Consider the following 26,268-nt stretch of genomic DNA (forward strand, 5'->3'; position numbering starts at 1 on the left):
GGTTATTGACAAAATTCAGTTCTTGTGATTGCAGGACTAAGGACCTTATTTCCTTGCTGGCTGTTAGCTGGAAGACCTCTAAGCCCTTAAGCTACCTACATTCCCTGTCCTGTTTCCTCTTCAATCTTTAAACAATTAATGGAGCACTTAGTAATTTTGATACTTGACTCTCTGATTTCCTCTCAGCCAAAACTCCCTGAATCCACAGAAAGTTCCCTGCGTTTAAAGACTCATGTGATTAGAGACCTAACCAGAAAATTGAGAATAATCTCCAGATCTTAATGACTATAAGCTTAGTTATTTCTGCAAAGTCCTTTTTTATGTAACATATATATTCATAGGAATGGGATTAAAATTCTGCCTACCACACACTTGTTAGGGGTCAAATGCAATCTATAGAAGGGAATTGGACTTGGTTCTGTGGGAACACAGAGGATCCTGAGAATGAAAGAGGCTCTGTCATATCAGGAGATGAGAGCAGACTCTAACAATGGAATCCAGGAGCTGAAGCAATAAGAAGACAATTCATGTTTTCAGCAAAAGACAGCAAGGAGCCATCTTCTGCAAAATTTAGTGAGCAAAGTACTAGAAATTGCCATATACTTCAAATTGAAGGAGCAAAATGTCCTGAAGTTTCCCAGGCATTGTGGGAAGCCAGCAATGAAAAGCAAAAAAATCTATAAAGGGGCTGTGTCTTCACCAGCCATGTAATTTTGCTATGTTTTTGTCTTATTAGCTCAACATATTAAAGCTTCTCAAACAGAATTTGGAAAGTAAGGAATAACCTATTCAGTTTGCAAACATCTCTGAAGAAAGAAATTATGCAACATCCTTTTTAACTCCTTTAGTAGCTTTTAAAATAAAATATTTGCCCTTATCTATAATGTGATCATTTCCTGGTGCAATAAATTCCTCCATTTGTTAGCCAGGCATGATAGTGCATGCCTGTAATCCCAGCTACTCGGAAGGCTGAGGCAGGGGAATCGCTTGAACCCGGGAGGTGGAGGTTGCAGCAAGCCGAGATCTCACCATTGCACTCCAGCCTGGGCAATAGAGTGAGACTCCGTCAAAAAAAAAAAAAAAAAATCCTCCATTTGCTCCTTGGGTCATCCCTGATTAATACAGTACAAGCAAACTGAAGTTTAACTAGAGAAGTAAAAAGCTAAATTTTATTCTTCAACCAGATCCCATGAAAACAAGAGTACTTCATATTGTATGATATTTGGGCACATTACCATTGCTATAAATTGAGTGACAGATAGTAGAAAAGAGGACACCTATGCCCTTTCATTTACAGGCATGTAGGGAGGTGTGATACACAGATATTCCTAGGGGATAGTATCTGTGCATATAGCTGTTGAATATTAGTTTCTTAATGATACTTAACATTTTTTGTGCTGTGAAATAAACTTTTCAGCAAAAAACTTCTATTTAAAGACAGAGATAAAAATAGCTTTTAGAAATTAAAAATAGTGAAATGAAAAAGATCTTCATTTAATTTTTAACTAATGGAGCTGTGTGAATTAAAAAGCATAAAAAACCCAGCAAGTAATTATGGTTGAGATGCTAGATGTCAGCTGCAGTTTTATTGCTAGATACGGTGTTGGACTAAACAATACTCAGGCACACAAATGGATATAACAGCAGGTGTTCTTTATTAAGCAGAAAGATGTATCTTCTTTACAGTCTTTGCTGCTGTTAGTTATGAGTACAGTGTCAAGTTCTGGTGGTCAACAGAGATTACCCACCTACCCATGTGGGTTAAAATGTAGCACTCAGTGGTAGATAAAAAGGGTGGTCATTAATTAAATGTTTTATTGAAGAAAGAGCATTATAAAGTAGATAGCTACTGTCTCTTTGGCCTACTATAATGTAAATATTCAAGAGTATTCAGATTAGGTAATAAAAAAGAGCCCATATAGCCAAAACAATCCTAAGTAAAAAGAACAAAGATGGAGGCATCATGCTACCTGACTTCAAACTGTACTACAAGGCTACAGTAACCAAAAGAGCATGGTACTGGTACCAAAACAGATATATAGACCAGTGGAACAGAACAGAGGCCTCAGAAATAACACCACATGTCTATAACCATGTGGTCTTTGACAAACCTGACAAAAACAAGCAATGGGGAAAGGATTCTCTATTTAGTAAATGGTGTTGGGAAAACTGGCTAGCTATATGCAGAAAACTGAAACAGACCCCTTCCTTACACCTTATACAAAAATTAACTCAAGATGGATTAAATACTTAAATATAAGGCCTAAAACCATAAAAACCCTAGAAGAAAACCTAGGCAATACCATTCAGGACATAGGCATGGGCAAAGACTTCATGACTAAAACACCAAAAGTAATGGCAACAAAAGCCAAAATCGACAAATGGGATCTAATTAAACTAAAGAGCTTCTGCGCAGTAAAAGAAACTATCATCAGCGTGAGCAGGCAACCTACAGAATGGGGGAACATTTTTGCAATCTACTTATCTGACAAAGGGCTAATATCCAGAATCTAGAAGGAACTTAAATTTACAAGAAAAAAAAAACCATCAAAAAGTGGGTGAAGGATATGAACAGACACTTCTCAAAAGAAGACATTTATGCAGCCAACAAAGATATGAAGAAAAGCTAATCATCACTGGTCATTAGACAAATGCAAATCAAATCCACGATGAGATACCATCTCATGCCAGTTAGAATGGTGATCATTAAAAAGCCAGGAAACAACAGATGCTGGAGAGGATGTGGAGAAATAAGAACGCTTTTACACTGTTGGTGGGACTGTAAATTAGTTCAACCTTTGTGGAAGACAATGTGGCGATTCCTCAAGGGTCTAGAACTAGAAATACCATTTGACCCAACAATCCCATTACTGGGTATATACCCAAAGGATTATAAATCATTCTACTATAAAGACACATGCATACATTTGTTTCTTGCTGCACTGTTCACAATAGCAAAGACTTGGAACCAATCCAAATGCCCTTCAGTGATAGACTGAATAAAGAAAATGTGGCACATATACACCCTGGAATACTATGCAGCCATAAAAAGGATGAGTTCATGTCCTTTTCAGGGACATGGATGAAGCTGGAAACCATCATTCTCAGCAAACTAACACAGGAACAGAAAACCAAACAACACCGTGTTCTCACTCAAAAGTGGGAGCTGAACAATGAGAATATATGGGCACAGGGAGGGGAACATCACAAACCGGGGCCTGTTGGAGGCTGCGGGGCAAGGGGAGGGATAACTTTAGGAGAAATACCTAATGTAGATGATGGGTTGATGAGTGCAGTAAACCACCATGGCACATGTATACCTATGTAACAAACCTGCACGTTCTGCACATGTATCCCAGAACTTAAAGGATAATAAAAAAAACAAAGTTTGTAAAACACATGGGTTAATTTATCTGGAGTGGAACTCACACATACATATATACACACCTGCCACTCTTTGAGGGAGCTCCCTGCCTTGGCTAACAGTCTAATGGTGCAGCTGGGTTGCAGAGGCACAGAATGAGCTAAAAGCAGTAGATTTTAAGCCTTGCTGCACATTAAAATTACATTAAGGAAATTTTAAGAATCCCAATGCCCATATTGAGCTCCAAGTCATTTGTATCAGAATGTCTGGGGGCTGGAGCCAGGGACTTTTGTAAAAATCCCCAGTTGATTCCAATGTACTGTAACATTTAGGACCCACCGACGTAAAGGTGAGCATTTGAGTAAGCATAGTAACTCCCCTGGGTGTATATTTATTAGGATCCATAGAATTACAGGTGCCTGCTCACTGCAAGCTCCGCCTCCCGGGTTCACGCCATTCTCCTGCCTCAGCCTCCCGAGTAGCTGGGACTACAGGCGCCCGCCACCACGCCCGGCTAATTTTTTGTATTTTTAGTAGAGACAGGGTTTCACCATGTTAGCCAGGATGGTCTCGATCTCCTGACCTCGTGATCCGCCCGCCTCGGCCTCCCAAAGTGCTGGAATTACAGGCGTGAGCCACCGCGCGACAGAGCCAGACTCCGTCTCAAAAAAAAAAAAAAGAAAAGAAAAAAAAAGAATTACAGGTGCCTGCAAATAAAAATAATAGCTCATTAGAAATGTAAAGTTAATCAGAGGATAGGTGATGCTTATGCCGTTAAGACTTTGGAAGACATTAACATTCTGAGAACCTCATATTTTGGCAAGTGTTAGTATAGGTAAGTTGGCTTGAAAAGGAACTCAGCGTTACGTGGGTCTAAAATAGAGAAACAAAAAGTGGCCTATTCCGTTTTCCTTACTTCATAAGGAAGTGAGGTTTATAAAACTGTGAATGGTCTTACATAGGTTATTTCTATAATACTTGGAATATGTACATGGAATATACAGGAAAGACTATTTTAAGATGACACGGGGCTAAAACCAGCCTATATTACAACAATGTGTTATTTTGATAGACGTTCAATTAATTTTTATAGTATAGAAACCATACCAAAATTGAGTATCTTAAAACACCATCCTTTTATATATCTCATCATTCTGTAGGTCAGCTAAATTTTTTTTTGTTTGTATGTTTTTTTTTTTAAGTATGGAATGATGGAACCAATCTCTACTGAGCTTGTTCTTGTGTTTGCTGGTTGCTGGTAGAACACTGGTGATTGGTTGGTGTAGCAAGACCTTGCTCACTTATCTGGCAGTTGGAAGGCTGTTGGCAAGGGTCAGAAAATTGGCTAGCCCATGTGTCTCTCTTTATACAGCAGGCCAAACCAGACTTTTTTCACATAGAATCAGCAGCTGTGAAGGGAACATAAACAGATGCTGTAAAGACTCTTGAAATCTGGGCCAAAACTGACCCACTTTCACTTCCTCTGCATTCTGTTGGTTAAAACAAGGCCAGCCCAAACTCAAGGGATAAAGAAATGTACTCCACTGTTTATTTGAGGGGCTAGAAAATCACATTGTAAGGGGACATGCACATAGGGATAGATTAATGTTGTTATCATTATTTGTAGTGTACTACCATAGAAACAATATTTTTCCCACAATCATACATTTTTAACATCTCATTTTTTTCATCTTTAGTCACAGCCATAACAGTCTTTCATAACTCTGTATGTACTTTTTTCTTTTAAAAATTCTGTTTTGTCTTGTTTTCCAATTTAAAGTCATCTGACACGTGTGTCCACTAATGTGGAAATCTTTCCCTGGAGCTCAATATAAACATAATATTTTTGTTTTTTTACAAAGGGTAGGATGGAAGACTAGGTATTCAAGTAATAGGTATTCAGCTAGTTTGAGCCTGGAGAGTAAGATATATTTAAAAAGTAGTTTCTGTATTTATTAAAACATATTATTTAGGCAATACTAAAATCATCTTCCCCATTCACCCTTATCCACTTATGTTAGTGGGATGTTTCATAGAATTTCTACTGGGAAATGCTAACTTGTATAGGAGAGACCACTTACATTGCACTGTTCCTCTTTTCCAATCCTCTTCAAGCCTTCTCCCTACTAAAGAGGGAGTTAAGTAATTTAGTTCAACTAGTTGGATTAAATGTATCATTTTTACTAGTAGAAAGAACCACTTTGTTAAAAGACGTGCGGGTACTCTCTACCTTAAAAAAAGAAAAATGAAATTCTTCTTCCATGGCACTGGCTCAATTTGGTCCAATAACTAACATTATTGTTTTGATTTATTGTAACGTGGCTAACCAGAATATATGCAACACAAAATTCAGATTCAAATTTAATAGAATAAGGCCCATGATTAGGTCCAAGAATAAGCTGTCTGGTCCAAGCCAGCTGTTGTAGACAGCCTCTGAGATGGTGTCCAGTGATCTCTGCCTTTTGGCTTTTATGCCTTTCTGTATTCTCCTCCCCTTGAGCATGGATTGGATCTAGTGACTCACTGCTAACAAGTGTAATACTGCAAAAGTAATGGAATGCTATTTCTGTAATTAGTTTGGAAAAAAAAAGACGGGATTTCCCTTTGGATGCCTTCTCTCACACACTTGCTTGCTTTGGGTAAACCAACTGCCATACTGTGAATTTCCCTACGGAAAGGCCTATATGGTGAGGAACTGAGGGAAGCCTTCAGCCCACAGCCACAGAGGAACTCAGTCTTTCAGTGAAAGCACCAGGGAAAAGTTATATCTTACCAACAAACTCCTAAGTAAGCTTAGAAGCAGATCCTTACTCGATGAGCCTTCAGATAAAAAGTACTACCCCAGCTGACAGCTTAACTGGAACTTCTTAAGAGACCTTGTGCCAGAAGCACCCAGCTAAGCCATGCCAAATTCCTGACTCAGAGAAACTGTGAGATAATAAATGTTTCTTGTTTTAAGTCCCTAAATTTCATGGTGATGTGCTATGCAGCAGTAGATAACTAATATGCTAGGCTTACTGTAGCTCTACATCTGGGGTCATTGAATACAGCAGACCCACTAATACAGTTATGTATTCTTTTATGCTTTTACTTTATTTAGCTCCGTTTGGAAATATCACTGACAGGCAGAAAAATATTCAGATACTTCTAAACTTTACTTATATTTTCTTTTTTTATGTTTTATTTACTGATATGGATATATATTAATAGTTATAAAATTAACTATATGTCACGTTAAATAAGTTTATATATTTATGAATAATGTGTGCATATATATTTATAAATATATATGTGAGTGCATGTATATTCATGAATATAAATGCGTGTATATCTCTCTATATATTTGATTGCCTGACCTTGATGTGTTCTTAGGGAATAGAAAATCAGCACTAACTAGCCCTATTTCAAACACTACTCCCCTCTTTCATAGAAGTAGCTTCTTCCACAGATTTCTATCTGGGTGTATTATATTACTTAATCATTTGGGACTAATCACATACAGACTATTATTTTTACTTCTTTCAAGGAGACTCCTTTCCTCATTTAGGTTGTGAAAGTGATGGCAGATTTCTAATTCTGTGAATCTAAAGCTAGAAAGAAAAAAGTACTGGCACAATCATTAATTAACTGTAAGATTCCATGGCCATGATCAAACCTCAATGAGCCTCAGCTCCCTTAATTTTAATGTAGATTTAATATTAAAAATACATATTCCACATGTGTATATGAGAGCAATAAATATATAAAATAGAAAGTAACCATATTATACACTGCGCGGATATAATGCTTGGTATATTGGAAGGGTGGAAATTGCTGGTGTTGATTGGATCGATTCAAAATAAAAGTCTTTACTGAAGACAAGCACAAGAAAGATGGGATGAATAAATCACTTAAGCATGGTTCTTAACCAGGGTGAAGAATGTCTATTTAGTCTACAACTAAACTTCAGGTTATCCATAAACTTCCTAAAATTGTGTGCAGAATTACATCCTTATGTATTCATGAAAAACTAAGTGAGTGTGGGTGGATGACTGTGCATTTTTCAAGGGAGAGTGTACATCATTGTCATCAGATACTCAAAGTGTTCATGGACAAAAAATGCTTAGGTAGCCTTTTATTAAAGACTTGCTGGGCAGGCACAGTGGCTCACGCCTGTAATCCTAGAATTTTGGGAGGCTGAGACAGGTGAATCACCTGAGGTCAATAGTTCAAGGCCAGCCTGGGCAACATGGTGAAACCCTGTGTCTAGTAAAAATAACAAAAATGAGCCAGGCGTAGTGGCACACGCCTGTGATCCCAGCTACTCAGGAGGCTGAGGCACAAGAAATGCTTGAACCCAGGAGGCAGAGGTTTCAGTAAGCCGAGATTGTGGCATTGTACTCCAGCCTGGGCAACAGAGCGAGACTCTGTCTCATTTAAGCAAACAAACAAAGACTTCCTGGACAACTTCTATTAATATTTCTAAAAGTATCATAAGCCACATGCCCCACATGCCTGATTGATTTTCTCTATGTAAGTAATCTAGGTAAATAATATTTGATATTTGGATAAAGTAGTAAAAGTGTATTTTAGATGAAATTATGACCAGATGCAAATAAATAAAGAAAGAAAATAAAGTTAGAAACTGCAAGAAAGCTGGATGTATAGATTTATTTATGGAAGACATATTCAAGAATATTCCAAACAGTGTTATTTAAAACAGTCCAAAACTAGAAATAATCCAAATGGTTATCAATAGTAGAAAGAAAAAATAGGCCAGGCGTGGTGGCTCACACCTGTAATCCCAGCACTCTGGGAGGCTGAGGCAGGCAGATCACAAGGTCAGGAGATTGAGACCATCCTGGCTAAAATGCTGAAACCCCATCTCCACTGAAAATACAAAAAATTAGCCAGGTGTGGTGGTGGGCGCCTGTAGTCCCAGCTACTTGGGAGGCTGAGGCAGGCAAATGGCATGAACCCGGGAGGTGGAGCTTGCAGTGAGCTGAGATGGCGCCACTGCACTTCCAGTCTGGGCGACAGAGCTAGACTCCATCTCAAAAAAATAAATAATAAAATAAAAATAAATTTTTTCAATGTATTCATTAAAAACCACGTAATTTTAAATGACAGAAGCCAGATGAAATAAAAGGAGCCAGATACTAAAGAATACAGAGATGGTGATTTAATTTATACAAAGTTCAGATGTGGACAAAACTAATTTGTAACAACTCTTTTAAAGTTCAAGAGAGTTTTTATCTTTAGAGAGAACCCTGGGGATGCGTTCTAGGGTGCTGTGGAGCTTACACATCCCTGTTTTGTTTTTTCAATCTGGGTGGTATTTTTCATCAAGTTGACATGTATGCCTTATTCATTGTTCTACATGTGTGTTACACTCCAGTACATGATATTGTTTTTGCTTTTTTTTAAAAAAAAAAAAGTTATGGATGGGGTCAATAGTCAATAAAACCAAACTGAGGAAAAATAATGAACTGGAAGATAGCCCTAATGAAATTTTCCAAAGTAAAGGAAAGAGAGAAAATTACTGAAAAATAAATAAATTCTAACTAAAACTAATTTGAAATGTAAAGGAAGAGAGAGAAAAGCATAGAGTTAATATTTGGGAAGGTAATGGTTGAGAATTTTCCAGGAGAGATAAAAGACAATAATACTCAGCTTCGGGAAACCCAGTGAGTCCCAAACAGAATACATAAATTAGGATTCCACATCTAGACACATCAAAGAGGCACTCTAACTATTATGGTAATAAAGAGTTTAATTATGCCTGGCAGAAATGTTGGAAGAGAAAGAAGAGTGAAAGTCATGGAAGGTGCCAGGGAAGGTTATGGAAGCAACAACTTGAAGGTCTGAAAAGCAGACATTGGCGACTTCAGCCTGAAGCATCAAAGTTTCTGGTTCTCAAAAGCTTATCCAAGAACAGCTGCAACTCTCAGGAATCTGAAAAAGTTCCTAACAACTGTCAAATCAAATGGCTCTCAACCACTTATTTAGAAGTCTTTTTGCATCTCACTAAGTATCCTGAATCTACATAGGAAAGGGAATTCTGGCAAATGCAGTTTCTAGTTGTAAAAGAGACATTGGAAGAACGAGACAATGATAACAAGTTAACAGAGACAATGATAACAAGTTAACAGCAAATAATCCAGCACACTAAGTAAAATTCTAACGTCTTCAGATAATAAGTGAAGGGATTATCTTTATTATTTTAGGGTATTTATGCTAAAACACACAAAAAATATGAACCAACAAATTTCACAAATTCCTCAACTTAAAATGATAAAAAATTCTGGGTATCTAAGCATTCCAAAGACAGTGTGAAAAGCCAACTCATGATTTGGAATCAGGGGTTCAGACATACGTGGTTGAAAAAGAAATCAAACCCAAATATAAAAATAATTCCTTTAAAGCATTAAGACAAATACAAAGAGTATTCTTTTTTTTTTTTTTTTTTTTTTTTTTTTGAGGCAGAGTCTCACTCTGTTGCCCAGGCTGCAGGGCAGTGACACGATCTCAGCTCACTGCAAGCTCCATCTCCTGGGTTCACGGCATTCTCCTGCCTCAGCCTCCTGAGTAGCTGGGACTACAGGTGCCCGCCAGCACGCCAGGCTAATTTTTTGTATTTTTAGTAGAGACGGGGTTTCACTGTGTTAGCCAGGATGGTCTCGATCTCCTGACCTCGTGATCCGCCCGCCTCGGCCTCCCAAAGTGCTGGGATTACAGGCGTGAGCCACCGCGCCCGGCCTCTTCTTTCTTTCTTTCTTTCTTTTTTTTTTTTTTTTTTGAAGCTAGGTACAAGATTTGATATCAATCCCTGGGATTACAGGCATGAGCCACCACGCCCGGCCTAAAATTTTCTTCAGAGTTGCTGTATCATATTATCAATTCAAACCAATCTCTGAAAAAATATTGTTTAGTATCATATACATATTCTATGAGCTAATTGCCCTAGCATATAATGAATTTCCTTTCCAGCAATAGTTAGACAAAGATAGGAGACATAATCTCCATCTTTCTCAGTTCAGACTCCCATAATAAAATACTATAGACAAAGCAGCCTAAACAGCATTTATTTCTCACAGTTTTAGAGGCTGGGAAATCAGAGATCATGGTGCCAGCGTGGCCAGGCTCTAGGGGGGACCTTCTTTCTCACAGGAGGCTACCTTCTTTCTATATCTTCCTACGTGTAGAGAAAGACAGACACAGATGAGAGCTAGAGAAAACTCTCTAGTCTCCTCTTATAAGAACACTAATCTCGTCATGAGAACTGCACCCTCATTTAAACCCAATAACCTCCAAAAGGCTCCATCTCCAAATATCATCATACCGGGGGTTAGGGCTTCAACATATGAACTTTTGGGGGACACAATTCGGTCCATAGTACTACCTTAAATTTGGACACCTTTCTGAGATCTAAAACTAGCACATATAAAATGATAAAAATGCATTAGAAACTGAGCAGCACAAGCTGTGGATGGTAAAACATTTCGAGAGGGAACAATTTACATTATTCCCTCTTACAATATTACATTTCTTGAACACCTAATGTATAACTATGTGCCAAGCAAGGTTGCAATTACAGGAGGAAATATGGAACAGGTGGGAAATGTTGGGATTTGAAAGACTGTTTGACTATAGATCTCAAAGAATGGAGCAGCAGCATGAATGAATGATTGCTTGGAAGCAAATACACTTCAAAGATCCAGTGTGCCAAAGTCAGCTAAGAGTTAATTCCAGACCCTTAGCCTTCTAACTTGAACCAATGGCAATGTTTTAAAGTTTATATCTTGTTCTGTAGACTCTTCATACTTAATCATGCCTATATCTCTGGCATTATTTTCTTCCAGAACAATCACTCCATGTCCCTCTTTGGTTTCCTGATGGTCTCCAGCACTAAGTATAACTACTAGTCTGGCACCTGACCCACCGAAAGTGGAGTCTCAAATATTTTCTACCCTGAGGCCATATCTTCTCTTCCTTTTTTTTATTTTTATTTTTATTTATTTATTTATTTTGAGACGGAGTCTCACTCTGTTGCCAGGCTGGAGTGCAGTGGCACGATCTCGGCTCGCTGCAGTCTCCGCCTCCCAAGTTCAAGCGATTCTCCTGCCTCAGCCTACCGAGTAACTGGGATTACACGTGTGTGTCAGCACACCCAGCTAATTTTTGTATTTTTAGTAGAGACAGAGTTTCACCATGTTGGCCAGGGTGGTCTCGATCTCCTGACCTCATGATCCACCCGCCTCGGCCTCCCAAAAGTGCTGAGATTACAGGAGTGAGCTACTATGCCCAGTCATCTCTTTCCTATATCTACAGGTCTGAGTTCTATTTCAGAGCATTCCAGCCCTCCCTAGCTAGGATCAGGGCTTTGTTTTAACTGATTATCTGCCAACAATGATCTGTCTCCCAATTTGCTATTGTCAGCACTACCCTTTCTTCAAACCACAGTTTAAATGACACCTATTCTAAGAGGTCTTCTCAAGTAGTCTTATAATGGAGTGAAACCCATTATTCTGATCTTAGTGGTATTTAAACTGAACACATGAAAGCCAAGACTTTCTACTCTTTCATGCCTTCATAAAAATATTTGTTGAATAAATCAAGTCAAGTTGAATAGACTGAACTCATATCAAACAGAATTGAATTGAATTGAAACAAAACGGTTCTTTTAATACTTGAGCGCTAGATAGGCAATAGGGAAAACAGTTTATTTCTTTGTATATTTTTCAGATTACCTCGCAATATGTATCTCTAATATATGAGCTGCACAGAATATTACACATAATCAGTAAAAAAGTCTGAGACGATTCAGGTTTAGCCACATTCAGATACAGATAATAACTGTCAAGTGAGTGTCATCTTTGATTAAGTGACAGCAGAATTCTTTAACTCTATACTAAAAAATAGAATATATTTAAAGGTAAGCTAAATAGACTGTTTTTAATGGGCCAACTTGTATTTAAAATTAATTGGATATTGAAAATCCCAGCTTAAGTTTAATATGTATCTTTTCGTGGAAATCCCAAAATAAAGCTGCTCTTTTTTAAAAAATGACAAAACTATACATTTCCTGTACTGTGGATTTTAGCAATCCTCATTCTAGCAATAAAGCCTTATTTTGAACGTTTTCTTCCTCTATTTAGCTTATAGACAATGCTGTTCTTTCTTCTGTAATCTACTTAAGCATGCCACCATTTAGTACATTCATCACTACTTAATACCTGGCCATCATGGCGGCAAGGAATATTTGCAAAGACATTTTAAATAGAAAATAATGAGATAGTTGGATTTAAAAGGTTGTTCAAATGCTTTGAAATTCAAAGACTGTATGATATATCATTTTGGTTTATTTGTAAACCAAAGCAAAACAATAGAATCCTCATGCCACAGATGTCATTAATACATTGTTTATTCTGGTCCAACTTTCATTTATAAATTTTAACTTGCAACAACAGAGGGAAAATAAGCCCTATCACAATTAAAAAGAGTAGTGTGTCCGGAATTGGTGGGCTCTTGGTCTCACTGACTTCAAGAATGAAGCCATGGACCCTCGCGGTGAGTGTTACAGTTCTTAAAGGTGGCGTGTCCGGAGTTTGTTCCCTCTGATGTTTGGATGTGTTCAGAGTTTCTTCCTTCTGGTGGGTTCGTGGTCTCGCTGGCCTCAGGAGTGAAGCTGCAGACCTTCCCGTGAGTGTTACAGCTCATAAAGGCAGTGCGGACCCAAAGAGTGAGCAGCAGCAAGATTTACTGCAAAGAGCAAAAGAACAAAGCTTCCACAGCATGGAAAGCGACCCCAGCGGGTTGCCACTGCTGGTTCAGGCAGCCTGCTTTTATTCCCTTATCTGGCCCTACCCACATCCTGCTGATCTGTCCATTTTACAGAGAGCTGATTGGTCTGTTTTACAGAGAGCTGATTGGTCCATTTTGACAGGGTGCTGATTGGTGCGTTTACAATCCCTGAGCTAGACACAAAAGTTCTCCAAGTCCGCACTAGATTAGCTAGACATGGAGCACTGATTGGTGCATTTACAAACCTTGAGCTAGACACAGGGTGCTGATTGGTGCATTTACAAACCTTGGGCTAAACACAGAGTGCTGATTGGTGTATTTACAATCCCTTAGCTAGACACAAAAGTTATCCAAGTCCCCACTAGATTAGCTAGACACAGAGCACTGATTGGTGCATTTACAAACCTTGAGCTAGACACAGAGTGCTGATTGGTGTATTTACAATCCCTTAGCTAGACATAAAGGTTCTCCAAGTCCCCACAAGACTCAGGAGCCCAGCTGGCTTCAGCTAGTGGATCCTGCACTGGGACCACAGGTGGAGCTGCCTGCCAGTCCTGCACCGTGTGCCCACACTTCTCAGCCTTTGGGTGGTCGATGGGACTGGGCACCGTGGAGCAGGTGGCGGCACTCCTTGGGGAGGCTTGGGTGGCACAGGAGCCCACGGCGTCCAGGGGAGGTTCAGGCACGGCAGGCTGGGGAGGCAGCTGAGGCCTTGCAAGAATTTGAGTGCAGCGCCAGTGGGCTGACACTGCTGGGGGACCTGGCACACCCTCCGCAGCTTCTGGCCCGGGTGCTAAGCCCCTCACTGCCCGGGGCCGGTGGCGCCGGCCAGCCGCTCCAAGTGCAGGGCCTGCCAAGGCCACGCCCACCCAGAACTTGCCCTGGCCCGCAAGCACCACGCGCAGTCCCGGTTCCTGCCCACGCCTCTCCCTCCACACTTCCCCGCAAGCAGAGGGAGCTGGCTCCGGCCTCAGGCAGCCCAGAGAGGGGCCCCCACAGCGCAGTGGTGGGCTGAAGGGCTCCTCGAGCATGGGCAGAGTGGGCGCCAAGGTCAAGGAGGTGCCGAGAGTGAGCAAGGGCTGCGAGGGCTGCCAGCATGCTGTCACCTCTCAGTAGTATGTGTGAATCAATAAAGCAAATAATATTTGCTCAGCATTTTTGTACAGATGTCTTTCCAAAAGCCAGGCTCTCTTTCCCACCCCCCTTTGCTCACTTGAAAGACAGACGCACAGAGATATATATATAGTATCTATCTATCTATCTATCTATCTATCTATCTATCGTATCTATATATGTGTGTATATGTGTATATACACGCACACACATATAGATAGAAGATAGGTAGGTAGATACCACAATAGCCTGTTGACAAAAATAAAATAAATAGTATTTTAACAGTGAGAAGGAACTTCAGTATTCTAAGAACCCTAGTTTAATCTCTAAATTTTATAAAATGAAATTTATAGTGAGAAAGGATAAAAGACAGGGTACCTCTAATAACTCCTTGTTTTTGTTTGTTTTATCTGCTACACTTTGTAGAGTGTTTATTATATTCCATAACGCCTTTGTCTAAGGGTTTTCCTCACATTACCTGAATTGACTCTCACAAAAATCCTGAGATTATTATCCTCATTAATCAGATTAGAAAGTTGAGGTTTAAAAAGTCAGTTAATTTGCCCAAGTTCCTGCAAATACTGATAACATACACAATATGACACCAAAGCTAAGATCCTTTCAATCCCATCATTAGCAGAATTAGATATCCTAAGCCTCCTGACTGTACATCTCTAGCCTTTGTACAAGTGTTAGAAGCTTCTGCATGTAGAAAGATTCATTCAATTGCTACTTGGCTGTTAATCATTTCTAGTATTTCAGATTCTTATGATCTGATCTTAGTGGTATTTAAATTGAACACATGAAAGCCAAGACTTTCTACTCTTTCATGACTTCACAAAAATATTTGTTGAATAAATCATGTCAAGTTGAATAGACTCAACTCATATCAAACAAAATTGAATTGAAATGAAACAAAATGGTTCTTTTAATACTTGAGCGCTAGATAGGAAAGCCTTGCCCTCCCCTCCCCTCCCCTTCCCTTCTCTTCCCTTCTTTTTCTTCCCTTCCCTTCCCCCTTGCTTCCTTCCTTCTTTCACATGTAAGCACCCACCCACCTATCTACCAATTGATCTATCCAGCTATCTATTTTATTGAGAAATTGCTGTTCTCATCATATTTTAACTGATTGTTAGATATTTTTAAATCATTGAATCAGATAATTCTAGAGGTTCATCTTCATCATATTGAAACTGATTCAATAGTCCCATTGATTGTTTGTGATAAACATATACATTGATCCTTCTGGTCATAAAGGTTGAAGATTGTATTTTTTTTTCTGAGTTTCTTCCTCAGGAAACAACCTTCAGTCTTCTCAAAAAAAAAAAAAAGTATCAAAGAACTGAAACTCACCATATCAGAGCACCTATAAGAGGTCAGAACCCCTCATTCATCATGATTGCTTCCTTGCTCCTCCCTAGTTCCTATTTTTTTACACATTGTTACATTTTTGTCCTGCTATATAAACCCCTGGTTTTAGTGGGTCAGGAAATGGATTTGAGACTGAGCTCCCATCTTCTCAGCTGCAGCACCTGCTTAAAGCCTTCTTCCTTGACAATACTCATTTTCTGTCATTGGTTTTCTGTGTTGGCAAGCAACAAGACCTAGACCGAACGCCTGGTGTTTCAGTAGCAGTATCATGAATGAGGCACTGAGATTTTCTAGTTTTTAAAATTCAGAAACACAACCTAAACTTGTCTGTGTTATTTGTGTCCCTTCTCTACAATTTGGCTTATGCAAAAATGCCTAAGGGAACCCTTTATTTATTACATTCAATCTTATTTAAATTGTTTCCTTACTATGAATACTTAATTCCAAATATCATGATAAAAAGAAGAACTTGAGCTTTATAGTAGACCTTAACAGGATATTTTGTTTCATCATTTCTCTTCAATTCTAAATACTGTAAATACTTAGAAATTCTAGCCTCTGTGTGTGCATATGTGTGTATGCAGTTATGTACATGCACCTATGAATACTATTTGGTCAATATCTTAAAAGTAATTTTAAATATTTATATTTGTACAATCCAGAGTTCTTTTCATTAAATATATCCCTCTTGGGTCTTCTGTTGAGAGGGTAGGGCCCCAAGCCAAGGTGCAGAAGTTTCAATCTGCAACCTTCTTTTCTCAGAACACTGAATCCTAGGGAAAATAAGTGTAGCATTCGAGCCACTCAAGAGCATCCATGCAGCTCCATCTCTCCCTACTCTCTCAAATATTTTAAGGAGTCAATATTTAAAGGCTCCCTCAGAGTTCGATGAAAACTCATTATTTGGGTTGTTGCCAGTTCTTCCTTATTTTCTCAGGTTACTCATGTTCATGAGTCCTTTATTTAGCCTGCCAAGATAATGTAGGATGTAGTTACTACCAATGTCCAATAAAGGCACTGGCTTCCCCCGTGGAACAGTGTCTGAGGTTAAGTGCAGTGACCTCTGCCCTGGAGGCACATGAGGACACTGGGGATGCACTGCCACTGCTGGCATTAGTGCTGACACAGATGCCAGCACTTCCACCCTATTTTTTTCTTGATGTGCTCCCACCACCATTAACAGGAGCATCTCTGATGCCACAGACACTGTTGTGATAAAACAGTGGTGGTCATACATTGAAAACAGGAAAATTCATGAAATGAATTTTTTTTTAATTCCAGGGTTTTATGTAGGATTTTATTAACCATTTGAGGCAGGGAACCTAAGGACTTCCTAGAACTAAAAGGGAAACACTTCAGCTATGACAGGAAATGTCGTCTTTATTTACACAGAGCGTACACCACGTAAATGGCTTTGTAACTTCATCTTCTTTATTTACATAGGATGTACAACAAGTAAATCACTTCGTAACTTCATTTTAGCCTCTTCACTTACATAGGGCGTATGCCAATTAACCAATGGAACCTTCTAGAAGGTATTTAAATCCCAGAAAATTCTGTAACAAGGTTGTTGAGCCACTTGCTCAGGCCGGCTCCCACCCTGTGCAGTGTGCTTTCATTTTCAATAAGTCTGTTTTTTTCACTTCATTCTTTCCTTGCCTTGTTTATGTGTTTTGTTCAATTCTTTGTTTAAAGCACCAAGAACCTGGACAGCCTCCATTGGTAACATTTTTATATGTAAAAGACTTTAGGCCATTAGGGTTGGTGTATAGGGGCAACCTAGAGGCAGATAGTTGAATTGAACTGGTTAAGCTCAATTTCCTTAGAAATTTGTCTCCAAAAGGCCCCCTGGTCTCCATACTGACACCTTCTAGGCATCTTTGCTACATTGGATGTTCATGTCTAACACATTTCCTCAGTTAAATATAACTAGGGTTGAGTCTGAAATACAAATAAGTATGTTATAGATGAAAACAGTCAGTGGAAAAGACACAGACTATTAAGAATCTAGTGAACATGTAAAAACCATTTTTAAAGTCAATATTTAATAAAATATTTTTCTACTTTTGAATTACTTTTGAAAAAATATTAAATATCTAACTTCCTACTCAGGGTCAAAATAAAAATAATCATAAATAGAATAAGTATTAAACACACCCAGATATTGAAACTGAACACAATTAACATTGCTGCAGAAATGCCAGAAAGATTTAATATTAGTGAATTGATGCTTATGCAATGTCTAGCTCATATTAAGCACTCAAAATATACTGAGTTTTCATTCATGTTATTTTTTCTTTTTTTTTGAGACAGAGTCTCACTGTGTTGTCTAGGCTGGAGTGCAGTGGCACAATCTCGGCTCACTGCAACCTCCAACTCCCAGGTTCAAGTGATTCTCCTGCCTCATCCTCCTGAGTAGCTGGGATTATAGGCACATGCCACCACACCCAGCTAATTTGTATTTTTTAGTAGAGACAGGGTTTCACCATGTTGGCCAGGCTGGTTTTGAACCCCTGACCTCTAATGATCTGCCCGCCTCAGCCTCCCTAAGTGCTGGGATTACAGGCCTGAGCCACCGCACCTGGCCCATGTTATTTTCATTTCTGAATATACTATGTCATGTAAATATATCAAAAGAGAAAATTTACAGGATTATCTCAGTAAATACTAAGAATAATTTTCAGAGAACCCCACATTAGTTTGTAAAAGCTTTCAGGTAATTTTTAAACACTACGTTACAACTGTTTTAAATCAGTCATAAACATGATAATATCAAAACATGAGGCATTTCTTTTAAAACCAGGGTAAGACAAGAATGCCAGCCAACACCACCATTATTTAACCATGGCCTGACAGATGTATCAGTAAAATTTAAATGGGGAAAATAGTTCGGTTTAAAAGAAGGAGATACATTTATCTTAAAGAGTTACAATGTGGAAGTTTAATAAGATATTTCACTAAAATATGCAAAAATTACTTTTTATATTCTGGATATTTTGAAGGAATAGCCACAAAAACAGTTAAAGCATAAATGTGTACACATTAATTTAATTGCAAACATTTAAGACTTCTATGAAGATTTATGCTAAGCATTGAAAATTATAGGTAAATTTGGGGAAAATTGTGATTTATACTTGTTCTGGTAGAATGTTCAAATAGTATAACCTGTCAATTGCCTCAAAATTCCATTTTTTAATATATATATTTAAATGTTTTTATTTTATACATATTCATTTATTTATTTATTTGAGATGGAGTCTTGCTCTGTCACCCAGGCTGGAGTGCAGTGGTATAATCTCAGCTAACTGCAACCTCTGCTTCCTGGGTTCAAGCAATTCTCCTGTTTCAGCCTCCCAAGTAACTGGGACTACAGGCATGCACTCCCACGCCCGGCTAATTTTTGTATTTTTAGTAGAGATGGGGTTTTGCCACATTGGCCAGGCTGGTCTTGAACTCCTGACCTCAAGAGTTCCACCTGCCTTGGCCTCCCAAAGTGCTGGGATTACAGGCATGAGCCACCGCGCCCGGCCTTTTATATCTTTTTAAAATTATTACATATAAATTTGTTAAACTTATCAAGATAAATCCCCATGAATTTGTGAGATATTTTCCAATCAGTATTCATAAGGAGAGTCTTACATTATATACCTTTGAAAAATATAAATAGTTACAATTTATAAAGTAATAAATCACTGACAAAGTATAGAAGCATGTTGGGAGTATTCACCTGAACAGATTTTGAGGGATGCACACATACCTACAGGTATGAGTGTGTATGTAGACAACACCACTCAACTTTTAAAAAATATGAATAACATAACTGTTACACATAACACACAAAAATTAATTCTTAATTATATGTATTGAATTTAAAAAGAAAGACTGAAATATACAGTTGTTAGGGTGTCAGCAGAAAAGAAATGCATCCACAGCTTAGGAAAATTTGATGTTATTTTAACAGAAGTACATTTTTACAAAGATTTGGGATAAGCATACAGACATTCTAAGGGTTAACAATGTATCATTGGAACTAACAAGTGACAAGAGGATACAGAAATTACAGATACCCTGTGAAGTTCAGAGGGTGAATGGTCCACAATAGTACCATCACTCATCACTTCTGGTACATACTGCAAAGTTAAAGTGTTCCCAAACCAACCTTAGGTTTGAACATTCGTTTATAAGATTCACAGATTCACTACAAATTGTCATACTCACAGTTGATCATTTATTACCGCTAAATAATACAATTAAAATTAGCCAATTTATTGCTGAATGAAGCAAAATACAGCAAGAAACAACTCAAAGATTTATCATTCTACCTTTTCCCAAACCACATGTTTCAGTGACTCAGGAATTTTCTATTGAGTCACACTTCGGATGCCAACTGCACAAGTAGCTAACTGAAAATTAGAGAACAGTTCACAAGACCAGCCTCACTTTTAACAGCAATTACACGTTTAGAGGTTCTCAAAACCCACCCTCAGTTTCAATAACATTCTAGAAGCTGTTATATTAACATTTATGCTTGGAAAAAAATACAATTCAAAAACTGAAAGAATGCAAATTAAAATCAATCATGAGAAAGAAACGTATTGGGCCCAGTATAAGGGAATGCTAAACAGGATCTTTCAGTTGTCCTTTCCCCATGGAGACAAGAGCAGCATTAATTCCTCCTGGAAATGGCATATGATAATATGCAAGGGGTATTGCCAACTATGGAAGCTCATCCAAGTTTTGGTGTCCAGTGACTTCACTGGGGCTCCATTATATATGCATGACTGACTGCCCACATGGCTGATCTCAATTTCCAGCCCTTGAGGAATTTGATCTGACACTGCATTTGTATTACTCTGTTCTTACACTGCTAATAAAGACATACCCAAGACTGAGTAATTTATGAAGGAAAGAGGTTTAATTGACTCACAGTCCAGCATGGCTGGATAGGCCTCAGGAAACTTACAATCATGATGCAGGGGGAAGAAAACTTGTCCTTCTTCACATGGCAGCAGCAAGGAGAAGTGCTGAGCAAAGGGGGAAAAGCCCCTGATAAAACCAACAAATTGGCCAGGTACAGTGGCTCACGCCTGTAATCCCAGCACTTCGGGAGGCCAAGGCGGGTGGATTGTGAGGTCAAGAGATCAAGATCGTCCTGGCCAACATGGTGAAACCCCATCTCTACTAAAAATACAAAAATTAGCTGGGCGTGGTGACGTGCACCTGAAGTCCCAGATACTCGCGAGGCTGAGGCAGGAGAATCACTTGCACCCAGGAGGCAGAGGTTGCAGTGAGCTGAGATCACACCTCTGCACTCCAGCTTGGTGACAGAGTGAGACTCTGTCTGAAAACAACAACAACAATAACAACAAATCTTATGAAAATGTATTCATTATCATGAGAACAGCATGAGGGTAATCATCCCATGATTGAATTAACTCCCATCAGGTCCCTCCCATGACATGGGGAAATAATGGGAACTACAATTCAAGATGAGATTTGAGTGGGGACACAGCCAAATCATATTATTCTGTCCCTGGCCCCTTCTGAGACTCATGTCCTCACATTTCAAAACACAATCGTGCTCTTCCAACACTCTCCCAACATCTTAACCTATTCCAGCATTAATTCAAAAGTCCAAGTCCAAAGTATCATCTGAGACAATGCAAGTCCCTTCCACCTATGAGCCTGTAAAATCAAAAGCAAGTTAGTTACTTTCAAGATATAATGGGGGTACAGGCAGTGGGTAAATACACCCATTCTAAATGGGGAAATTGGTGAAAACAAAGGGGCTACAGGCTCCATGAATGTCTGGAATCCAATAGGGCAGTCACTAAATCTTAAAGTTCCCAAATGATTTCCTTTGACTCTGTCTCACATCCAGGGCATGCTGATACAAGAGGTGGGCTCCAATGGCTGTGGGTAGCTCTGCTTTTGTGGCTTTGCAGAGTAAAGTCAACCTCCTGGCTGTTTTCACAAGCTGGCATTGAGTGCCTATGGCTTTTTCAGGCTCATGGTCAAGCTATCAGTGGATCTGCCATTCTCAGGTCTGGAGGTCCATGGCCCACTTCTCAGAGCTCCACTAGGCAGTGCCCCAGTGGGGAGTCTATGTAGGGGCTCTGACCCCACATTTCCCTTCTGCACTGTCCTAGCAGAGGTTCTCCATGAGGGCTCCGCCCCTGCAGCAACTTGTGCCTGGAGATCCAGGCATTTCCATACAACCTCTGAAATCAAGCTGGAGATTCCCAAACCTCAATTCGTGATTTCTGTGCACCTGCAGGTGCAAAACCACACGGAAGCTGCCAAAGATTGGGGCTTGCACCCTCTGAAGCAAAGGCTTGAGCTGTACATTGGCCCCTTTTAGCCATAGCTAGAGTGGCTAGGACACAGAGCACCAAGGTCTGAAGCCGCACGTAGCAGGGAGGGCCTGGATCTGGCCCAGGCAAACATTTTTTTCCTTCAAGGCCTCCTGGCCTGTGATGGAAGGGCCTGCTCTCATGCCCTCTGATATGCCCTAGAGACATCTTCCCCACTGTCTTGGTGATTAACACTTGGCTCCTCACTACTTATGCAAATTTCTGCAACTGGCTTTAATTTCTCCCTAGAAATAATGGGGTTTGCTTTTCTATCACATCACCAGGCTGCAAATTTTCCATACTTTTATGCCCTGCTTCCTGTTGAATGCTTTGCCACTTATAAATTTCTTCCACCAGATACCCTAAATCATCTCTCTCAAGTTCAAAGTTCCACAGATCTCTAGGGCAGGGGCAAAATGCTGCCAGCCTCTTTGCATAGCAAGAGTGACCTTTACTCCAGTTCTCAACAAGTTCTTCATCTCCATCTGAGACCACCTCAGCCTGGACTTCACTTTCCATTTCACAATCAACATTTTGGTCAAAGCCATTCAACGAATCTCTAGGAAGTTATAAACGTTCCTACATCTTCCTGTCTTCTGAGCCCTCCAAGCCTCTAGGAAGTTCCAAACTTTCCCACATTTTCCTGTCTTCTTCTGAGCCCTCCAAACTGTTCCAACCTCTGCCTCTTACCCAGTTCCAATGTCATGTCCATTTTTTTTATATCCTTATGGCAGCACCCAACTCTACTGGTACCAATTTACTGTATTAGTCCATTGTTACACTGCTAATAAAGACATACCCAAGACTGGGTAATTTATAAAGGAAAGAGGTTTAGTTGACTTGCAGTTCAGCACAGCTGGGGAAAACTCACAGTTCAGCATGGCTGGGGAAAAGCCTCAGGAAACTTACAACCATGGTGAAAGGGGAAGCAAACATGTCCTTCCTCACATGGTGGCAGCAACGAGAAGTGCCAAGCAAAAATGAGAAAGGCCTCTTATAAAACCATCTAACTTGTGAGAATGTACTTACTATCTCGAGAACAGCATGAGGATAACCATCCCCATAATTAAATTACCTCTCAGCAGGTCTCTCCCACAACACTCGGGGATTATGGGAACTGCAATTTAAGATGAGATTTGGAGCCAGGTGTGGTGGCTTACACCTGTAATCCCAGCCCTTTGGGAGGCTGAGGCGAGCGGATCACAAGGTCACGAGTTCAAGACCAGCCTGACCAATATGGTGAAACCCCGTCTCTACTAAAACTACAAAAAATAGGTGGGTGCGGTGGCAGGTGCCTGTAGTCCCAGCTACTCGGGAGACTGAGAAGAATCGCTTGAAGCCAGGAGGCAGAGGATGCAGTGGGCTGAGATCGTGCCATTGCACTCCAGCCTGGGCGACAGAGTGAGACTCTGTCTCAAAATAATAATAATAATAATGAGATTTGGGTGGGGACATAGCAAAACCATATCAACATTACCCAAATCTCTCTCCTAAATCACATTTTACTATCTGGCTGGCCTAAGGACTCCAGGCAAACAAAGACATTCCTATCAGGCAGGGCATGCCAAGGGTTTAGGGAAGACTGCCTAGAAATCAAGAGCAAAGGTCAGACTTCTTTAGGGGCAAGGTTGGCTTTCTTTTTTTCTACACAGACCTCCAAGAAAGAAAATCTTTTAGAGACAGCTGCCATCAGAGGAGCAGTTACTTTAAGCTGAGAGAATAATAGATCACCCTGCAAAAAAGGAAACAAGGAAATACTCTAAGCTCCCTTCTCTCTCTCATTTTGTTTGGTTGAATTCACAAGGAATCAATAAGGGAAGGTATCTGTATAATCTGCATGTGTCAGTTTCCTGGGGAAGACAGCATAGTGGTGCAGATTCAGAGTGGCAAAGCAAGATATCCATCACATGCTACTTATCATGATCTTCCCAGGTGACCTCAGGTTCCCTTATGACAGCAAGAAGCAGAGAGGGCCATTAAATCAATACCTTTTACAACTACTGATAACCTTAGAAAATTTATCAAAGCCCTCATTCCACAGCTATAAATTTTAAGCTGTCCCATTCTTAGGATCTCCTTCTATGTAATAATGTCATTCCATAGGTCAAGTCATCTATGAAAGACCTTTTCCTTTTCTGTTTTACCTAATGTCCCATCAGGTTGAAAGAAAAATATATTCAGGACTCAAGAATTTCCAGATCACACAGTCTCAGTGCAATATCTTTTATGTCACTATAAAATTCAAATCTTTATTTTCTCACTCTTTTATCTACTGCACAAATACTTTCCAATTTCCACTATCGATCTTTCTCCCAGGTGGAACTAGTAAGACATGTATCTCCCCTCATCTAATTAAATTTAAAAGGGTATCATTTGTGATAAAATGCATTAATGGCCCCACTTATTTTTATATCCCCCATCCATTCATTTTGTGATTTGCAGTAAGACAAGTAGAATGTATTTCCTTATCCATCATTTGCATTGACCAGTGGAATGTTAGAATGATATGACCAAGTAGTTTAAAAATACATGCATAACTGGACTTTTTCTCTGTGTCTTCTGGCATTAGCATGAGAAAACATGCCCTGGCTAGCATACCATTCCCAGGAGGAGGAAAAGAGATATACATAGCAGATCCAAACTAAGACCAGTCTATATCATCGACACCAATATGTCCCTTAGAAGCATGAGTGGCTTCAGGTTCAATTGGCAAACCTCCCAGATGAGCCCAGAGTCAGTTTTCCCCAAATTGACCCACAAACGAGAGCTGCAAGAGTAGCTACTATGTAGTCAGTGTCTTAAGAATGGCCTTAGAAGAATGAAAAGTAATCTATCGTCTTGGCTCATCTTACTATTATGATCAAAAGAAGGTAAACAGTAACTTTTGTCTAATTATTTTCTGTATTTCTTCCAATGTCTCCCTCAATTCAGTGAATGAATATATTGTGTTTCCATTGAGTAAACTGAATGCAGGTCTCCCTCAAATACATTTTAGATTTCTCAGCTGATCTGTTACGCTCCATGGGAGGGAAACATAAATTTAAAAAAGTAACTATAAGAAAATATATGTCCATATTTAACAATTATAGTAAGGAAGAATATTTCTAAGTATTATACTGAAAGCATAAATCATTTGAAAAGATTTGGTAAAGTACTTTAAATATTAGTATATAAAAGATACAAAATGTGAATGTAAAAGAAATGCAAAAGGGTTATAAACTATAGTAGATTAAAGTCTGTATTCTTAATATAGAGAGAGAACTTTAAAAAATCATATAGATCAGCCGGGCATGGTGGTTCACGCCTGTAATCCCAGCACTTTGGGAGGCTGAGGCGGGTGGATCACAAGGTCAGGACATCAAGACCATCCTGGCTAACATGGTGAAACCCCGTCTCTACTAAAAATACAAAAAAATTAGCTGGGCGTGGTAGTACGTGCTTGTAGTCCCAGCTACTCGGGAAGCTGAGGCAGGAGAATCACTTGAATCTGGGAGGCTGAGGTTGCAGGTTGCAGTGAGCCGAGATCACACAGCTGTACTCTAGCCTAGCAACAAAGTGATACTGTGTCTCAAAAAAAAAAAATAAAAAATAAAAAAATTCATATAGATCACAATAACCAATAAGACATCCTTGGAGACATTTTTGATTCAAGAAGTGAGGTAAGGAAACGTACAAAATGAATCTGGACATTTTGTTTTTCTTAATTTAAAGCAAAGAAGCTATCAAAGCCTTCTGAGGTCATAAGAAAACGACAAGGAGCCAAACCACTCGTCAAAACAGTCTAAGTTTGGTATCAAAAAGAATAATGAATTGAAAAGCATCAAATATACAAAAATTTGTGTGTTCATTCTGATACTACAAAAGTAAAACAAATCCCCAGAACCCCTTTGGAGATTTCTAGGGAACATCAATACAAATTGATCATGGGCTAGATATCAGATGATATTAGAATACTATTAATATATTGAGTTTGATCAATGAATAAGAGTGATATTTTAATATTATCTCAACTAATACACGTGGAAGTATTAATCGAATCTCATGTCTGGTTTGCTTTACTGTATTTCACATACATTCATATATTGTTTTGCAAGTAAAAATAATTTGGATAAGACTAATCAGTGTAATGGAAAAAACAGATACAAATATATAGACATAAATGTCCTATATAAATAAGAGAAACTGTCAACCTCACAAAGGATGAAATAATCTTTTTTAAAATTGTTTTTTGTTCAGACTATATTTAGAAAGTTGAGATAAAATAATATACAATATGATGAGTAT

The 26,268-nt window shown here is 39.1% G+C and overlaps 2 long non-coding RNA genes across 2 annotated transcripts in view; one reads left to right on the forward strand and one right to left on the reverse strand.

Annotated features, from left to right (window-relative positions):
• Nucleotides 1-6,217, reverse strand: part of LOC129525368 (uncharacterized) — a 33,323-nt gene extending 27,106 nt beyond the window's left edge. The window contains exons 1-2 of the long non-coding RNA XR_008669641.1: nt 6,138-6,217; nt 5,446-5,490 (exon numbers count right to left, since the gene is read on the reverse strand). This is a non-coding gene — a long non-coding RNA (uncharacterized lncRNA). The remainder of the gene's footprint in view (nt 1-5,445; nt 5,491-6,137) is intronic.
• Nucleotides 1-26,268, forward strand: part of LOC129525367 (uncharacterized) — a 231,195-nt gene that overhangs the window by 97,933 nt on the left and 106,994 nt on the right. The gene's annotated exons all lie outside the window — the stretch shown is intronic.

Source organism: Gorilla gorilla, chromosome 9 (genome assembly GCF_029281585.2).
Source record: "Gorilla gorilla gorilla isolate KB3781 chromosome 9, NHGRI_mGorGor1-v2.1_pri, whole genome shotgun sequence".
Taxonomy (NCBI): domain Eukaryota; kingdom Metazoa; phylum Chordata; class Mammalia; order Primates; family Hominidae; genus Gorilla; species Gorilla gorilla.